We start from the raw sequence: 12,933 nt of genomic DNA on the forward strand, positions 1-12,933 counted from the left end.
GGTTTAAGATACAAGGCAGAGTTTGACCTCTGCTCAGGCTTTCACCCCAAAGGGCTCAAGGATTAAGTGGTACGGCTCCCCAAATTCCTTCCTGATAAAGAGGTCACCGAGACATCCCTTCTCTCTCTTTGAACCTTAGGTTTACATATTTACTCCTCTATGCAGGTGGCGCCTAGGCGCCTGGGAAAACCTTGGAATCTACAGCCCAATCTAGGAACCCTGATAAGGAGGAAATTCATGATTGTTACATCCTCAGCAGATGTTCTGGGGAGTATCTCACGGGGAGGACTCTTTGAAGTTAGGCTAGCTCTTCCCTATATATTCTGTGCCCTCAGATGAATAAACTGAGTCAGTAATTCTACTCCGCCTGGCCCACGTCATAAGTTATTTCATGCCTCTCCATTCAGTGTACAATCTGGTTGCAGGCAACAAAGGATCTTCCTCTTTTCTACTTCCTCATTCAGAAACAACCAGTGTGGGAAATTTTGCTCAAAGACTTACCTAGGCCAAGATCTAATCAGACAGTAAAAGAAATTCTATGTTTGAGCTAATGGGAGAATTCCTCCTCACTGCGTTTGCCCCAACAGATCTGGGAAAATGTGAATCCTCACTTTTGTCAGACAGATGATACAGAAATTGGTAAGTCTCCTTGACCAACATTTGAAGACACTCGTAATATAGCTCAGCCTCTCATTGTAATATTCATTTTCTCATTAATTGTTAACCAATCAGAGTTGATTGCCACCCTTAGGAACACTGCCTCTTCCAAGAGCATATAAACTGTGAGCCCACTGCCATGAAGACCACCAAATGACCACCTTTTTATTAATCAACATGCTAGCCTTATTAACGAAGTGATTAAATTACCCAGAAATCATCTAGGACTTTTTAAATGTCACACCTACTATAAGGACCTTTAAGGTGAATTCCCTCTGAAAGTGATCCAGTATTGCTTTGTGGTTAACAAAGTACCCTGAACTTTGTGTCCTTGCCCAGGGGCTGAGAAGTGAGGAACTACCACCTGAGCCCTTGGAGACCTTGTCCAGCAGCATCCTGCAGGTTTGCCCAGGCTGCTGTAAAGAAGTCATTCCAGCCTAGACACTACTACAGAGCTGTCTTAACTGCAGCAGGCCAAACCATCTGCTCCCCATTACCAAGTCCTTTCCTCTGTCTCCATGGTGAGGACATTGAAGTTGACAGGTTGATTATGGATGAGATGATCTGCTCCCAGCTGGACAGACAGCAAGCTGGGGGTGAGTGGAGTAAGGCATCCGAATGCACTGCCGGAGGGCCCAGAGAAACGTGGCCCAGTGACTGCTTCCTCAACTCTTCCCACGAGGGGGTTGGCTGCTCCCAGCCCGCCCCAGTGACTCAAGTCTCTCCAGCTACTTGAGCCTCAATGTCTCAGCCTCTGAGAGAATGTCTTTGAGATGATTTGCAGCACTGACTTGCCCCTCTGGGCTAAAATCCACATCACCATGGTAACCTGAGATTACCCTTCATCCTCCACACAGCACAACCCTGTAAGGCCCGCACCTGAGGGGATGTAGAAGGAGATCAGATTTTAGAAATTCTCCCCAGGTGTCTCAGGACCCCTTCTCAATGGCACTGGGTCTAGTCCTCACGCCCATTTCTTCTTGTGTTAGATTAGCTTGGGAATGCAAGTACAAATTCACCCAGGGTGGGGTTCCATTCACAAAGATAAATTTCTCAAATGTTGTTGAATTGTTTCAATCACATCCAACTCTCCATAACCCCATTTGGGTTGGCAAAGATACTGGAATGGTTTGCGATTTCCTTCTTCAGCTCACTTTACAAATGAGGTACTGAGGCAAACAGGGCTAAGTGACTTGCCCAGGGTCACACAGCTAGTGAGTGTCTGAGGCTGAATTTGAACTCAGGTCTTCCTGACTCCAGGGTCAGTACTCTATCCATTGCACCAGCTAGCTGCCCAAAAGGGAAATGGCCTGCTTCAGGAGGGAGTGAATTCTCTCTCAACAGAAGTTCTTAAGGAAACGTTGAATGACCACTTTTCAGGAATGGTGTAGAGGGGTGTAAATGGGGGCTGAACTAGGTGGCATCTGAAATCTCTTCCAACTCTGAGATCTTGTTTCTGTAATTTTGTGAATTCAATTCAACAGATTCTTATTCAATATGTTGTTATTATTTTATACTCATGCTACTCATAAGCTTAAGCCAGAGGGAAGATAGCCCACTGGAGCTTTCTCCTAGACCTTGTGAAAGGGTAAATTGTTGCATTGGCCATCAGGAAAATGCCCAAGGCTGTTCTTAGAGTAACTCAACCCAGAGTTGACAAACTCACAGCTGACAAACAATAAGAATGTGTTGAATTGAATTCACAAAATCGTAGAAACAAAGTCTCGGAGTTGGAAGAGACTTCAGATGCCACCTGGTCCACCCAACAGCTATACCAAAATCCCCTCTATACCATCCCTGAAAAGTGGTCATTCAACATTTCCTTGAGAGCCTCTTCTGAGAGAGAATCTACTCTATCCTGAGACAGCCCATTCCTCTTTTGGGCAGCTAGGTGGTACAGTGGATAGAGCACAGACTCTGGGGTCAGGAGGACCTGAGTTCAAATCCAGCCTCAGACATTCACTAGCTCTGCGATCCCAGGCAAGTCACTTAACCTGTGTTTGCCTTATTCGACTGGAAAAGAAATGGTAAGACACCCTAGCATCTTTGCCAAAAAAACTTCAAATGGGGTCATGAAGAGTCAGACATAACTGAACAACAGTTATGAGTTAGTTTTCTATGCCTCAAGCCTCATTCTGCCTTTTTGAAGCTTCCTGTACATTGCTTGTGAATTAGCTGTCCCCAATGCCTGGAGTGCCTGAAATTCCTGATTTTCTTTAAGATTTAGCACAGGAATTCCCTTTTACAGGAAGCCTTTCCTGGTATCCCCAGTTGCTAGTGTATTCCCTACCCAAACTGCCTTGTATTTATTTTGGGGATGTCCTGTATATACTTTTATGCCTACAAGTTGTTTCTGCCATTATAATGTAAGGGGTTGTTTCACTTTTGTGTGTGTAGCCCCAGCACTTAGCAGTGCCTGGCAAATAGTAGGTGCTTAATAATTTATTGTTCCTAGCTTTTCCCTGTAAAGAAGAGTAGGACAAATGTAGACCCTGTTCCACAAGACATTCCTTCGAATACTTAAAGGCAATTATCACATCCTCCCCAAGGTTTCTCTTCTCCAGGCTAAGTATTCCCAGTTCTTTGAACTGGTCCTTATATGGCATGGTCTCAAAGCCTGCATCCATAATGGCTGCCCCCCTCTACCACCATGCCCCCATCAGTTAATCAGTGTTCAGAACTCTACACAATACTTCTCACATGGTCTGACCAGGGCAGTAGGATTATCAGTTCCTTAGTTCCAGATACAACCTCTCAATGTTACCTAAGGTTTTTTTGGCTGCCTTATTACCCTGTTAATTCAGAATGGGCATTAAAACAAAGATCTTTTTCAGATGAACTATTCTTTCCCCCTGCTTCACTCTTTTTCTACCTATGAAGTTCATTTAAAAAAAAAAAAACAAGGGTGATAGCAGGATATCCCAAAAGTGTTAGTACAGTCTTAGTCATTTTAAATTACTCTAAGACTTTTGGGAGACCTTGAATATCCCATTTTCCTTACTAAATTTGATCTTACTAGATTCAATCCAATCTTCTAACCTGTTCAGATCTTTGGGGATCTTGACTCTGTCACTGAAATATGTGAGCTGTACCTCCCATATTTGCACTGTGGATGTGTGTATACACACCATTAATAAAAATGAAAAAGAACACAAGGCCGAGGATGGATTCCTCAGGTATTCCGTTAGAAATCACTGTCCAAGCTGGCATATAACCATTAGTGATAACTCTTTGAGTCTGACCATTGAACCAATTTCAAACTTACCTATAGCTGCATTATGTAGTTCACACCTCTCCATTTTGTCCTAAAGACTAGCATGAGAGACTTCGTTGAAATGCTCTATTACTTCACTGAAATTTTCACAAATGGTTTTTGCAACAGTCCCTTCTGTTGAGACAGAAAATGCTTCATTGTGACATGAATTATTCTTGATGAAGCCATGCTGGTTCTTTGTTGTCACTGTTTCCTTTTTCATTACTCAGCTCATTTATTAATATTTCCCATGATTTCCCCAGGAATAAAAATCAAGATCACTAATCTATAGTTTGCAGATGCCGTTTACTTTCCTTTTTTTGAAAATCGGAACATTTGCCCTTCTTCAGTGCTATGGTATCTCTCCCACCCTTGAGTTCATTAACGGTGATTCAGAGATCATAACTGGGAGTTCTTCCTATAGCTGTAGCTCCTTGTGATTTGAAGTCAATAAGCAGTTAGATACACAGAAAGGCCAGACAAGACAAAACAACAAGTGTTTATTAGGCTTTTATTATATGTCAAGCACTGGAATATAAATACAATCAAAGCTACTACCTGCCCTCAGAGAACTTACATTCTAGTTAGAGAAGAAAATACAAAAAAAAAAAGGCAGAGAAAGTACCCACAAGGGGTCATGGTGCATAGTGCTACTGGTGGCAGTGGATGGATAGCTCACCAGGCCTGGAGTCAGGAAGACCTGAGTTCAAATTCAGCCTCAGACACTTACTAGCTATGTGACCCTAGGCAAGTCACTTAACATCTGTCTCAGTCTCTTCATCTGTAGAATAGGAATAATAATAATAGCACCTACTTCCCAAGCTTGTTGTGAAGATCAAATAAGATATCAATTGTAAAGCACTTAGCATAGTGCCTGGCACTCTATAGAAATGCTTATCCCCTCTATCCCTTCTGCATAATGTTGAAGTCTAGAAAGGCAGAAGGCTAGTCAGGAGGAAAAAGAAAATTGGTGGGCCTAAGCCCCTCCCCAAAATGGAGACCTCAGGAGAAACTTGCCAATGGAAACTCACCAATGGGAGAAGCAGACTGACCCAACAAAGGGATGTTCCAGGGTGAGGAGGTCCCCAGAGCTAAGGAACATGTCAGAGTGAGACTGCAGCTGAGGCATAGAAGAAAAGTCTGGAAAGTCAGAATCATGTTGTTCACCCTTCATTTTAGAAGAAGACCAATGACATCATGGGTGATGTCTTGACTTGCCTGTGAACTGGATTGAAGTGAGGCAGACTTGCACAACGTTTTCAGCCTCACCCTCTCTTCCAGAGTCATATCGGGGAAGAGAATGAAAGTTGGCCATCTCATTCACCTTAATGTACCCTCTTACTGTCTTCTTACTTATCTTTATTTTCAGTTCCCTATTAATCATTATTTCCATACTTTCCATTTCAAAAATTATTTTCCCTGTCAGAGAAACAGAAGTAAAATGAGAGTTGAGTAGTTCTACCTTTTCTCTGTTGTCCATTATCACGGTCCCATCTCCTCCGGTATTACTCAGTGGTCCCATCCCTTCTGCATGTTCCTCTTTGCCCAAATATAACTGAAATCTAAAACATCTGTTTGTTATCCTTAGAATTCTTTCCCAGTCTCAGCCCATTCTGAACTTTGGACTGTGCCATGATCTTGTGTGCATCCTCTGTCATTTACCCTTGCTTCCATCGCCTGTATCTCTTTTAAAAATCTAAGTTGCTGATTGAGTTCGCTGTGCATCCACATATATTTCTTTAGACATCTACTTTCCTACCTTGTCAGAATTATTTCTCTTTGTGCTCAGAATTTCATTTTTGAGAATTTCTCTTCCCTAGGCCTTTTTCCACTGTAGAATTTTAAGTAGAATCCTACCTATCTTTCTTTGAGCTCTGAGATCTGCTCTCCCCAAATCTATGATGTATGTCAGTCTATTGTTGGCTTTCTTCTCATCTATCATATTTATATTATAATTCTAAGAGATGGCCATCACCCACATTCTCAACCCTGCTCCAAGGCTCCCATCAATTCTACTTGAGCAACCAATTCCTCCTTGTTGGTAAGGATGAGGTCAAGCATAGGACTTCCTCTTGGTGTGTCCTTCATATTTTGAAGGATGAAATTGTCATTAAAGCAAGCCAATAAATTAATAGCTACTCTGCGTTTGGCAGAGAGAAAGCTCCAACAGATGTCTGGATAATTGAAGTGCTTCATCATTACTATACCAGGCCTCCATGCCAGACTTGTGATCTGTTTCCTGAATTCCTCATTTATTTCCTCTTTCTGTCCAAGTGATTTGTAATATGCTTCAATGACAACATTATTTCTGTTTCTGTTTTTATTGACATTCACCCCATTCCTTGTCACCATGTCTTCCTACCCTGGTTCCTGAATTCTCTCACATACTTCACCCACCCTCCCTTTCATCAGTCCTGTTCACTTTGAACAAGAAAGGCAGAAGAGTATATACAGGATAAAGGTATCAAAAGTATAAAGATCTGGATTCAAACCCTGCTTCAAACACATACAGACTATGTGACCCTGGACAATCACTTAACCTCTCAGGGCTCTGGGCAGCTCTCTAAGACCATAAATTGCTAAGAAGGTGTCAATCTACATTGGTAAAAGGAGTTTCCTTGCCTGGGAGTGCCCTACCTGTAAAATCATAGGTCCAATGGTTCTCATCCCTTTCCCTTGAAAAATATATGATGTTCCAGCCATGGATGTAATCCTACAGTGAGGGCATGATGACAAATTTGCTTCCTCTGACCTTCCTTGTCTTACTTGTTTCATGTACTTTGTGCATTTGTATATAGACATCTAAGGCCATGGGTTTTATTTATTGGATTTTGTCTCTCGTGAATTTCTGGTATCTCTACTTCATACAATGTACCTACTCCCTATGGTGGATATTATACAGCTTGGTAACACTATACAAGAAGTTTGCTCCTCTCCTCTCCTTCCTTTTGAGTTTTAAGTTCCTTCAAATAGATTTTTAAGACTCCAGACAAATGCTTCCTTCAAAAAAAAAAAGTGGCAGCTAGGTGGTACAGTGAATAGAGCTCTGGATTTGGAGTCAGGAAGACCTGAGTTCAAATCCAGCCTCAGACACTAGACACTTACTAGCTGTGTGACCCTGGGCAAGTCACTTAACCCCTGATTGCCTCACCAAAAAGCAAAAAGGGAAAAAAAAAACCAGTTCTTATGAGGTAGTCATCCATGGCCAAGAGTTCCTCATTCCCATATTTTAAGCCACAGCAGCTAGTTAGGTGGCACAGGGTATAAAACACTGGACCTGGAGTAAGGAAGACCCAGATTTGAATCCAGCCTGAGATTTTTACTAGCTGAGTGACCCTGAATAAGTCACTTTGCCTCTTATATGCTTTGGTTTCTCCATCTGTTAAATGGAGATAATACTAGCACCTCCCTCCCAGGGTTTTTTCAAGGATAAAATATTTGTAAAGCACTTTTCAAACCTTGAAGTCCTGTATAAATGCCGGCTATTATTATGATTAATATAGCCCAGGAACTCAAAACCCACTCTTTATGCCACCTTCTTAACTAGTTGTTTACTTCATAAATCTGTCTTCCTCTTCCAAAGACCTTGCCTTCTATTAGAAACAGTGACAAAAATACCACCAGTGCCCCTAATGTCTTTCTTCAGTTTCTTGCCAAGACTTCATCATCCTTAGTAATACTTCAGAATCATTTGTACCCAGTGTGAATCACCCGAAATGAGTAATAGCCATCAGGTGCAACAAAGCTTGGGAGATTGTCTGTCATATCCCAAATACCTGTCCTGGGAAGACCAAAGACTTCTCTATTGTTACTGTCAGTTGACAAATAGCTGCCTCATTCCCTTAGAATAATGACTCAGGTTGCCTGGGATAGAGTGGAGTTCAATTGACTTTAAAGGGTTAAAGAAATCTGATGAAACTTCTCCCTTCCTCCCCTGAGCAAGCTAGACCCACTACTCTGTTTGGCAACATTCATTCATCCAAAAAACATTGATTAAGCCCCTAGGATTTCCAAGGCCTTGTGATAGGACCCGAAGAAGACAGAAAGATAAATACAACCCTCTCCCTGTTCTCAAGGAACTTACAAGGTGCTAGTGCTGACTTTACCCCAACCTGAGGCATTCTACTTCGGCAAGGCCAGGAGGCCGATGACGGATCCTTTCAACGTTTTGACCAATGCTGCCAAGAAGGTGTGGATATAAAGTGGGACAGCAAGAAAAGGTAATTAGGTAGCACTTTTCTGATGAGATAGGAGGATCAGCAGGTATAAGAGCATGGATCTGAGTCCTGGAGCACATTTAATTAAATATCTCTGTTCTGTGTGAATGTGTTCACACACTATATATGGAGAAGCCTGAAAAATCAAAACCCATCATTGTCCTCCTAACTCCTGGGGGGTTTCTATAGCTTGGCTCTCCCCTGCAAGGAAAAAAAAAAATAGAACAGCTAGACACAAAGGCTGAGAAAGAAGCTTGAAAATTGACCCTTTCTTTACACATTCGGATTTTGATCAAGATGAAACTAAGGGGCCAGAAGGGACCAGAGAGAAGCTCAGGGAATTTGGACTGGATGCTCTCTGATTTATGAGGGATCTAGGGCAGACAGAGGAGGGAAAGGTTGGGGGTGGGGTAAATATTTAAAAATCAGCCAGGCAGTAGTTTCAAGTCAGCTCATTTAAATTCTAACAAGGCCAGTGTTCAGCGATAACAAAGGCCACTGTGTTTAATTAAGGGTATAAATGGTAGAAATATGAGACAGGAGCTGTTAACGAGGTGGATAGGGAGAACTCTAAAAATAAACCAGAATGAGTTTAAAGGGTAATTAGGGGTGCAAAAAATAAACAGAGGGTGTCAATTTGTGAGGAGAACTTCACTGGGAAAATTGTAAAAGGTTTTCTCCAGAACACAGAACAGGACCCAGAGAACAAGTCCCTACAGGAGACAAGGTTCCAAGGGCAAGCAACCAACATCCTGTAGGGTAGGAAGGAGTCAGAACCCAAGAGTAGAGGTTCCATGTGAATGGATTAACTTCCAGGTTTGCAAAATGCTTCACTTCTGTTATCTCATTTGGATTTTGTGACAACCCCTGAAAGAAGTCCTTCAAAATCGTATTATCCTCATTTTAAAGATGAGGAAACTATATCTGAGAGATATGATGTGACCTGCCCAAGGTGGTCTGGCTATCAAGTTTCAGGGTCAAGAGTCAAAGCCAGGTCTTCTCCACAAATTCAGGGGTCTTTCCCCTCAACTAGGCCAGTCATTGCTTAGAGCATCTTTGTTCCTTCTCCGACTTTTAAGGCTAGGAAAGGGCTCCTAGCTGTCGGAGCTGTGCGTGAGTCAATCCTAGAGGATACTTTGTGCCTCACTTTCCTGAGGCAACACAGCGCAGATCATTAAGGAGACTAGAACAAATATTTAAGAAAAGATTGTGAAACCTCAGCAATAAAGTGATGAGACCACTAGGTGGTTTGGAATTTCTCTAAAAAACCTCAAATATTTAATTAGGTGTTAAGAGAAATAAATTATGACAGTGAGCTCTAGAGAGTTCGACTAAACTAGAAAGACTTTGAACATGATCCCGATGACAGTTTGTGTCTATTATCTAAAAATCTGTCTTAGAAGTCTTCAAATAGAAGCCTAAGGGCTATGTGTTGGAACTGTTGGGAAATTCTTGGTAAGATAAAGAGACCTATGAGAGTCTGTGATTCAATAACTTTTAGAATATTAGGGCTGAAAGGGACCTTAGAAATCTCATCCAACTCTCTTATTGTTAAAACAAAGAAATTGCTGATTCCTACTAAAGGGCTTCACAGGTGTCTTGTATGGAGCAGGAGGTGCCAATATGTGAGAAGCTGAGATGAAATACAAGGGATTGTAGGGTCCAGAAAGAAAATGGTATAGAACTCAAAACAGACAGTGAAGTGGTGAAGCAAGCAATTGGAGTTTCATTCCAGAAACAAATGTCTTGTAGTTGGCGGCTAGAAGAGGATGTGACTTTAAGCATCCAATCGCTCTGTGAGCATCATGGTGTTTAACCGATGGTTTGCCTTGTTAGAGGTGGTAAAGTAGGTAGAGTACCGGCCCTGGAGTCAGGAGGACCTAAGTTAAAGTCCAGCCTCAGACACTTACTTACTAGCTTTGAGACTCTGGGCAAGTCACTTAACCCTGTTTGACTCAGTTTTTCCATCTGTAAAATGAGCTGGAAAAAGAGTTGGCAAACTACCAATAGCTTTGCTAAGAAAACCCTAAATGGGGTCACCAAATGTCAGACTTGACTAATTGACCAAACAACAACAACAACAACAACAACAACAACAACTTGTTCTTTAAGGGCCAAGCCTATTCCCAGCACAGTGTAGAGTGACATAGAATGGCATCAAGCTCTAATAAGCAGCTCCAAACAATTTGTGACAAAAGAATCACTGAGCAAGAAAGAACAACCAAGCAAGACAGGTTAAGCAGGGGGTGTGCGTGGGGGTGGGCAGCAGGCTATAGTGGGACAAGAACTGCAAAGAGGGAACTCTATCCCATGAGATACTCTCCCTCTACAACAATATGGAGAAGAGTGATTTAACCATCCACGTTGGAAAAACAAAGTGGATGAAAAGCATATTTCCCCAGACTATGATATGCAACTTGATGGACACGTAGAATTCATCTTATCAATACATTTACTTCAATAGTGCTTTAGGTAGAATTGGACAGTATTGAATAGGATGAGAAGATGAGTCTATAGTGCATTTAGCAAACTAAACAGAGCTTTCAATGATCCCAAGCTGCCCCCTCCATCACAAAATCCCACCCCTTTAGCAGCAATATTTTTCTAGAAGTTGTGTATATAAGACTCATTATCTTGGAACAAGAATAATAATAAGACTATTATCTTGGAAGAGTGAAAATGACAGGCAAGCTAAAGGGCACTGGAAAGATAACAGGGTGAATGTAAGCAGATGGTGGCGTGTGATCAGTGATGACTTATGCAAATGAAGGGCACAAAAAACATCAGCTAGGATATGGTAGCCACCACCACATGGATGTGGGCCAGTCATGTAGGAAGAGTGCTACATGTCAACAGCTTGATGCATATATCAGTACCCTTGTGATATTAAAAGAACTCTGGTGTGCTGCAACATCAATCATGTTGGATTGGAAATCAAATTACTTCCTCTACCATTTACTACCTATGTTACCTTAGGCAAATCACTGGGCTTGAGTTTCCTTGTCTGTAAATTGAGAGGCTGAACAACCTCCAAGGCCCCGTTCAGCTATAAGTCTAAAACCAGGAAGAAGACTTTGAATGCATCTGGTGGTTCCTCCATGGAAGATATCTGGAAAGGCATGGCCAAGGGTAGAAGACATGGAAGATGGTTATTTGGAGGACCCACATCAATAAAATCTGATTATCTCAGTTTCCACTCTTAGGCACTGCTCCCACAATGCTCTAGCCAGCATATGGAACTAAGCTTTCAACTTAAACGTTGTTGTTCAGTTGTTTTTCAGTCATGTCTGACTCTTCATGACCCCAATTGAGGTTTTCTAGGCAAAGATACTGGAGTGATTTGTCATTTCCTTCTCTAGCTCATTTTATAGATGAGGAAACTAAGGCAAACAAGGTGAAGTGACTTGACCAGGATTCTACAGCTAATGTGTCTGAGGCTGCATTTGAACTCAGGTCTTCCTGACTATAGGTCCAATACTCTATCCATTGTGCCACCTAGCTGTCCAGCTAAGAATACACAGGCAATACACACATGTATAGACAGACAGACAGAAGATTCCCAGATGAGGAAATTCCCTCTACAAATGCAGGTCAGGACCTTAACTTTAACTCTTAGGGAGTTGCTTAGAGCACTCTAGAAGTCAAGTTAACTTGCCCATCCAAGTCACACAATTAGTATGTGTTAGAGGTGGGATTTGAACCCAGGTCTTCCTGGTTAACGCCAGCTTTCAATCCACTATACTATGTATATGGCATATGTATGTATATGTATATGAATATAGTATATCGTATATATGCGCATACAGATATACATACTATATACGCATGCATGCATATGTATGATTATGAGACATGGGAAACACTAGCACAGGACCACTCAGCATGGCCTGCCTGCATCCAAGAAGGTGATGTGCTCTGTTAGCAAAGCAGAATTGTAGTAGCTCAAAAGAAACGTGAGATGTGCAACTTTAGAGACATCTCCATTCCAAATGTTCAAATGGACTGTTTGTGCCTGATCTGTGGTAGAGCCTTCTGAGCTTGTGCTGGTCTGTTCAGCTACATTCATACAAACTGTGCCTTGACCCCAACTTAGTGGTGTCGTTTTGGTCCTCTTCAAGAAAAAAACGACAACAACCAACCAACCAACATACATACATACATACAATGCATACACACATAGATACATATAACACATACATACCTCCTCAATTGTGTAAAATGAAATCATGCTCTACAAACCAATGTTGTAATCACACCTGCAGTGACAGGTGAACATCTCTATTTGTATCACCGCTTGTACAGATTTTTTTAAAAAACCAACACCCTAAACAGAGCACAAAACAAAGAGCTAGGAACAAACAATACCGCCTTGGGGCAGATCTCTAACAGTCAAGAGCTTCCTGTACTTCTGAATGAATTAAGCCTCCCTAAGTGCTGACCCAGCAGCTCCAGAAACTAGATGGGTATTTGCATAATTGATCTGGCCTAGAATGAATTTAGGCCTCTGAGCTCCTGGGCCCGTCACTGAGACACACAGCAGGGTGATTGGCTAGTGGGGGGGGGGGAGAAACAATTTAATTCTGTCCTCAAGACAGAGCACAAGGCTTACCTGAGCCAAAGCCTGAAAACAATTTAAAGGCTATAGTCCCTGAATGATGTTGAATCAAAAGTTAGATCTAGAAAGAGATCTAATCCAATTCCTTCATTTTACAGAGGAGAAGGAAGAAGAGAAAGAGGAGGAGGAGGAGAAGGAGGAGGAGGAGGAGGGAGGAGAAGACCTGGACAAGGGAAATGATTTGTATAAAG

This window comes from Phascolarctos cinereus, unplaced genomic scaffold, assembly GCF_003287225.1.
Source record: "Phascolarctos cinereus isolate Bilbo 61053 unplaced genomic scaffold, phaCin_HiC Scaffold_5;HRSCAF=322, whole genome shotgun sequence".
NCBI classification, from domain to species: domain Eukaryota; kingdom Metazoa; phylum Chordata; class Mammalia; order Diprotodontia; family Phascolarctidae; genus Phascolarctos; species Phascolarctos cinereus.